Source organism: Pseudophryne corroboree, chromosome 1 (assembly GCF_028390025.1).
Source record: "Pseudophryne corroboree isolate aPseCor3 chromosome 1, aPseCor3.hap2, whole genome shotgun sequence".
NCBI lineage: Eukaryota > Metazoa > Chordata > Amphibia > Anura > Myobatrachidae > Pseudophryne > Pseudophryne corroboree.
Window position 1 is genome coordinate 114515576 of NC_086444.1, and position 7146 is coordinate 114522721.

Here is a 7146-nt window from a genome sequence, read left to right on the forward strand (position 1 = left end):
AATGCCCCTTGTGGGTTATATTATGTGGGAAAGACCATACATTATTTTAAAGAACATATGGCACTCCACAGATCATCAATCCGAGCTGCATATAATGAAAAGGGATCTGACCAACCCATTGCGAAACACTTTGTGGAAGCCAGCCCGCTACCCGTGAACAAGTTCCCTGTGAAACGTACGTTGGGTGACGTGAACACGGTCACAGAGGGCGCGCTCACGTGACCGGCAGTAGACCAGGTGAGCCGCATGGACTTACATCACGTGTATAACAGCGATCAGCGGCTGAAAGCAAGCAGGGACGCATATGGGAATAAGTATCCCTTCAAATACTTTATAGCAACTACTCTGCCTACATGCCTGGCTAATTCTAATTATACTTTCTCTAATGCCGGCCTTATAACACATGGTAATTAAAAAACAACCGGTGCCTCAGCTACCACAGTGTTGAAATCACTTTAAGCTGTTTTCTGGCACTTTGGCACTGAATAAATCAGAACCATGCAAACGTATTACTGCAAGTGTTATGTGTCCAGTTGCTTTAAGCACCCATGTGTAAATTTACCTCTGCAGGCACTCATATAATTTATGTAAACCTTCTCATTTATTTCAAACTAGTATGCAAAGCATCTAAACAGGCAATAAAATCATAACCGCAGAGATACACACCATGTGCAATATAACAGACTGTGGCAGACAATAAGGATATTTATAGAATAGAAACCTTTTTCAATTGTTTTACGCAGTGGTTTGATAAACATCATTTGGTTACTAGCATTGTATCTATTTTGGCTATTTCAGGGAATGTTTAAATTGTGTCCATATTGTTTCAAGCCTTTTCTCTTTTGCTGATTGGTACTCCCGCATCTATAAGGGATCCGGTCTGAAGATCGACAGTGTCTAGGTCGACAATGTTTAGGTCGACCACTATAGGTCGACACTCACTAGGTCGACATGGATGGAAGGTTGACAGGGTTTCTAGGTCGACATGTGCTAGGTCGACAGGTCTAAAGGTCGACATGAGTTTTTAACATTTTTTTTGGGGGGGGGGATTTTTTCATACTTAACGATCCACGTGGACTACGATTGGAACGGTAAAGTGTGCCGAGCGAAGCGAAGGCACCATGCCCGAAGCATGGCGAGCGAAGCGAGCCATGCGAGGGGACGCGGTGCACTAATTTGGGATCCCGGTCACTCTACGAAGAAAATGACACACACAAAAAAATCCTCATGTCGACCTTTAGACCTGTCGACCTAGCACATGTCGACCTAGAAACCCTGTCGACCTTCCATCCATGTCGACCAAATGACTGTCGACCTATAGTGGTCGACCTAAACATTGTCGACCTAGACACTGTCGATAAAACGAACCACACCCATCTATAATACTTGATACATATAAGTGTATCATAGTAGGGAGATATATTTAAAGTATCCCTTCTTTGTACACAATTGCCTGAAAGTTAGTAACCATCATTATATTCTCTTTCTAGTCATGTTGGACTGTGCTCAAATGTGTTATCATATACATTGACACTGTGCTTATAGAAAAACGACATGACGTGTTTATCACTCCAAGTCGTTCTATGATACTTTTTGTTTTATAGCACACTTGTCTACTCTATTTTTTGAATATCATTTGAATACTGTGTTACCAGATATATTAGCCTTAGAGTCAACTTACAACTAGTATAAATCCTTTTATGTCTCAGCTGTTATAGCGTGTATATTGCCTTCAAATCGCTTTATGAGAAATTTCTTTCAATATAGATGTTTGTTTGTGAGCACTATCATATGTCATACATAACGGCTATAAAATTTATATCTGTAACTTTTCAGGGAACTGAGTATATGTTATAGTCTACTCCTGTTGTCCAATCCTCTATATCTGACGGAACTGCATTTGGGGACAAATATTGAGATTAATCCCTTGCGCTGTGGTATCATTCACATCAAGGGTGTCTCTTTACCAACCTAAGTACAGAACGTCTGCTTGTCTTTTTTCAAGTTGTATTACTGTACTCTGCCCTCTCTCATTCCCCGTCCTATACCAAAAAGACTGGCATGACAGGAGAACAGCAGAAGGGTTAGACTGTCACAGTTTCAGCTTCTATCGTTCCAAGGTGCCGTCCCATACTCATATCGAGGATCTCTTGATAACCACTGTATGCTTTATATGTTATGCTCAATAAGGCAATTTGACTGCTTAATACAGGTTGAGTATCCCTTATCCAAAACGCTTGGGACCAGAGGTATTTTGGATAACGGATTTTTCCGTATTTTGGAATAATTAGATACCATAATGAGATATCATGGTGATGGGACCTAAATCTAAGTACAGAATGCATTTATGTTTCATATACACCTTATACACACAGCCTGAAGGTAATTTATGTCAATATTTTTTATAACTTTGTGCATTAAACAAAGTGTGTCTACATTCACACAATTCAATTATGTTTCATATACACCTTGTATACACAGCCTGAAGGTCATTTAATACAATATTATTAATAACTTTGTGTATTAAACAAAGTTTGTGTACACTGAGCCATCAAAAAACAAAGATTTCACTATCTCACTCTCACTCAAAAATGTCCGTATTTCGGAATATTCCGTATTTCGGAATATATGGATATGGGATACTCAACCTGTATAGACAAAAAATTTGTTGTCAACATCTATATGGGTTTTTGTATTCAAAATGTGCATTGACCAGATGATTTGAACCCATGCATACCCACAAACTTGGGGTTACAGACTGATAAAATGATGGCCACATTCCTAATCCTGTAAATGTACCACATGGACCGCTGCTGCTAGCATTATTGATGGCTATACTATATATACTATTGACATTGCACGTTTATGATTATATATAAACTACTACCAAACCACACTGTGTATGCCCAATCTCATCTGATCTTGGAAGCAATACAGTGTTGGGCCTGGTTAGTACCCGATCGGGAGACCATCTGGGAATACCAGGTGTTGTAGGTTATCTCCATTACCATTAAAGGTTTGACTCTTTACTCAATTTATATATGGGCCTAGCAGATATGCAAAATATTCTTTCATCAAAAATTCACAGACACAGTTAATTCTGTGGTTCACAAGTAAGATAGCTTTTATTATTTATTTATTTATTTATTATTTACTATTTAACATTCAAAATTGACTCTGTCCAAGTGTTCGTATATCTTAAATAATTCTTATATTAAAAGTTATGTTTTAATTGCTACATCATTACATTATTATTAATTCATTAATAATATTTAAATATTTCTGAGAGCGAATGCTACCAAAAAAAAGGTTGTTTCTTTCCTCTTTCACCTTTTCAATATTGGAAGCCAGACATAGCAAGCTTCAGACATATGGTCATTGACCATATTGTGCATGATGGTAGGAGAGGGGATCGCCACAAGAGGTTATTACAGTGTGCGGCCAAATGGATACATCTCTTACTGTAGATACAGTAAAACCAAGAAGTCTAAATGACCAATTGAATATGAGTGTGTTTCTGTGAACTACTAAAATCCTGTTTGGTCTTGAGATTTATAATATCTATAGATGTTTGTTTCTCAGATATATCACAGCAAGATGATAATATATGTTTTGATTGAATTGCACTTTCAGGTTTTTTCACATTTGTGATAGTCTGTCATCCTGTTCAGAATGTTTTTAACCATGTTAATGTTTATACAATATTACTGTGATGTATTTTGGTGTCCTCTGTGCAGGGAATGGGTTGTCATGGCTACATGTGCGGGCGGAAGTGAAGGGCGGAACTGGGGGAATCCCGGAAGTCAGACACTTGCGGCTGGCAGCGTACGATGGCGCCCGGGACCTGCTCAGGAGGAGAGGGTATTTAAAGGTAATTATGTTCCACTGCCTGTATATATGTGTTGCTTGACAAAGGGTTAATAAAGTCAGAAACATTGTTGACATGCTGGCATTTTGAATTGTTACTATGAAGTCCGGTGAGTGCCATACTGTTGGAGGTTTATATATATATATATATATATATATATTAGAACAGACAGGCGGCACTCAGAGCATATGATCAAATGGAAAGTGCAGTGACTTTATTGTCAAGAAGACATCTACGTTTCGGGGACGCAACCCCGTTGTCAGGATAAGTGCAAATGAACAAAGTAAGTGAATAAATACCTTTAGATGTAGGAGGGACTCCTCCCGCCCGTGGAGTCCACGCCGCCCGGATCCCGGTCGAGACGTACCTCACAACCGGAAGTGACGTAATGCCGGTCCGTCCAGCTGACGTGTTATCACTGAGGGGGAGATCACCATGGTTACTGTGCACATACAGAAATAAATACATAAATAAATTTGCATGGATAAAAAGAAAAAGAAAAAGAAAAAATACATATACAATGCTATGGTTGGTAATATATAACGTGCAGTGTGTGAAATAAAGACCATACAAACAAAAACAGCGTGTCCAAAAAGTGTTGATAAAGAACAGTAACCTAAAGCAATGTGCCGTGTTCAATGTAAATATTACATGTCTGTAATCCTGTGACATCAGTATTAGAGCATATTGGAGCAGTTAATCATAGAACTGGAGAGCAAGTATAAACTCTCTTCATATAACCTATTGTTAACATGGTCATAACACCTAATGCCTGGAGAATATAGAGCAATCTGACACATAGAGGTTTAAGAAGTTAAAAAATACAAAACCTACTGAAGGAAAAATTATATATTTGATGAGCGCTGTATAGATACGAGTGGAAACTCTGTAACTATTGCCTCATAAAAAACATCTCAGATTCATATATTCATTTAAACCTTTCGGGTGTATGGTATTTAATCTATGTATCCATCTGGATTCTAGTTGCAGAAGTTTCCTAGATCGATCACCACCTCGTAGTGATTTGGGTACCTGATCTATTATTTTGTACCTCAACGTGGCCATGCTATGTTTGGCTTTGGCAAAATGCCTGGCCACAGGTTGTTCACTGTCGCCTGATTTAATGGCCTCCCGGATTGCATACCTATGCTGCGCCATACGTGTTTTGAAAGTGCAATCCGTTTTGCCCACGTAAATTAATCCACATGGGCAGGTAATGAGGTATATTACAAATTTGGACTCACAGGAAAGTGGGTGTTGTATAGTAAATAGCTTTCCTGTATGTGGATGCCTAAATTTGTCACCCGGGGTGAGGTAGCTGCATGTTGTGCAGCCACTGCACCGAAAACATCCCGGTTTCCTACTGAGAAAGTGTCGTTTTTGTGTTTCGAAATTAGAAATATCAGTTTTAACTACATAATCCCTGATACTTTTGTTTCTAGTATGGCTAACCAGGAGTTTTGAATCAAAAACTTCCCCAAGATCCTTATCTGATGACACTATGGGCCACAGTTGTTTCATTTTTTTAGTAAGATGTTTACTACTAGAATTATATTGTGTGACCCATGGAAATCTACCTGTCAGTGTTTTTTTCTCTTTAGGGGCTAACAGTTGTTCTCGTGTGTAGTCAAGCGCATGTGTCCTGGCTTGTTGTAACTCACTCAGTGGATATCCTCGTTCTTGGAATTTTTTTAGCATCATGTCTAGATCAAGGTCTCTTTTTTCCGGTGTGCTGTTAATACGACATACCCGGAGAAACTGGGAAAAAGGTAAGCTACTAGTGGTTGATCTTGGGTGGAAACTATCATGCTTAAGAAGATTGTTTCTATCTGTAGGTTTGACATAAAGTGATGTATTAATTATGCCATTTTGTACCGTAATTTGTACATCCAAGAAAGTAATTGTGCTTGTATTAGACTCCATGGTAAATTTTACCGGACTGGAAGTCAAATTGTGTGTTTGTATCAAAGTGTGCAGTTGTTCCAGGGGCCCTGTCCAGAATATCAACACATCGTCTATATACCTAGTATATAGCTTAAGATGACAGTTAATGTGTTGATCTTGTAAGAATAAATCTTTTTCTACTTCCCACATGTATATATTCGCAAAGGCTGGGGCCACCGCTGACCCCATCGCACAACCTGTGCGTTGAATGTAATACCTTTTATCATGTAGGAAGTAGTTGTGTGTCAAGGTGTATCTGAGTAGTTGTAAGAAAAACTCAGTTTCTGGACCTTTAAATAGCGGGTTGTTAGTAATGAGACGTCTTACCGCAAGCAGTCCTGCTTCATGCGGTATGCATGTGTATAAACTAGTGACGTCAATTGATGATAACGTAGTTTCTGGGGGAAGTGTACCAACTGTCTGTAACATCCTAAGTAACGAGGATGTGTCTTTTAAATGGGTACTGGTCTGTTGGATACAAGGTTGCAAATAAGTATCACAATATACAGCCAGAGGCTCACATAATGACCCCCTAGCCGAAATAATCAGTCTACCAGGGGGCTTAATTGGGTCCTTGTGTATTTTCGGGATACAGTAAAAGATGGGTACAATGGGGTTTTCTCTACTTAAAGCTTTAGATGTAGATGTAGAGATAATCCCTACAGAAACTGCTTCAGACAGAATAGTGTCTAATTCACGTTTAAAGATGTTAGTGGGGTCATTCTGTAGACCTCCATAAGTGTTGGGATCTGACAATAAACGTGTACATTCTGTTTTATATGCATCCGTATCAAGAACCACAATGCCTCCCCCTTTATCCGCACCCCTAATAATAATGTCCTGCCTTTTACTAAGTCCCTTCAGGGCTGCAAATTCATCCTTGGACATATTAGGGTATGGTTTGTTACAGGGTTCATCATCCAAATGTTCCATCATCCTACTGAAAGTCCTAATGGAGGGATTAAGTGAGGTTGGTTCAAATGTAGATTTGTTGAGTTTACTCACCTGGGGGGGGATTTCGCAAGAAGCCGTATTTATATGTCCCGGTGGTTGTTTATGAAAAAATTCCTTTAATTTGAGAGATCTAGATAATTTGTATGTCTCTATCTTCCATTGAAAAGAATCAATGGAACTGGTGGGGACAAATCCAAGTCCTTTGCTTAACACCTTGGTTTCCAAAGGTGTTAACACTTTTGTGGATAAGTTAAATATCAATTGCGTCCCCTCCTCGGTGGTTTGGAGTTGTTCTTGGGTCCTCGTTTTCCTCCTCGTTTGTCCCCCTCTCCTCGTGAACGTGCTCCTCTGCCTGCGATGATGGCCCTGGTACGAACCCC

At 39.3% G+C, this 7146-nt stretch overlaps 1 pseudogene; it reads left to right on the forward strand.

Annotated features, from left to right (window-relative positions):
- The first annotated feature begins 2878 nt into the window (after positions 1-2878).
- LOC134943053 (5S ribosomal RNA) lies at positions 2879-2997 on the forward strand (annotated as a pseudogene).
- The last annotated feature ends 4149 nt before the right edge of the window (positions 2998-7146 follow it).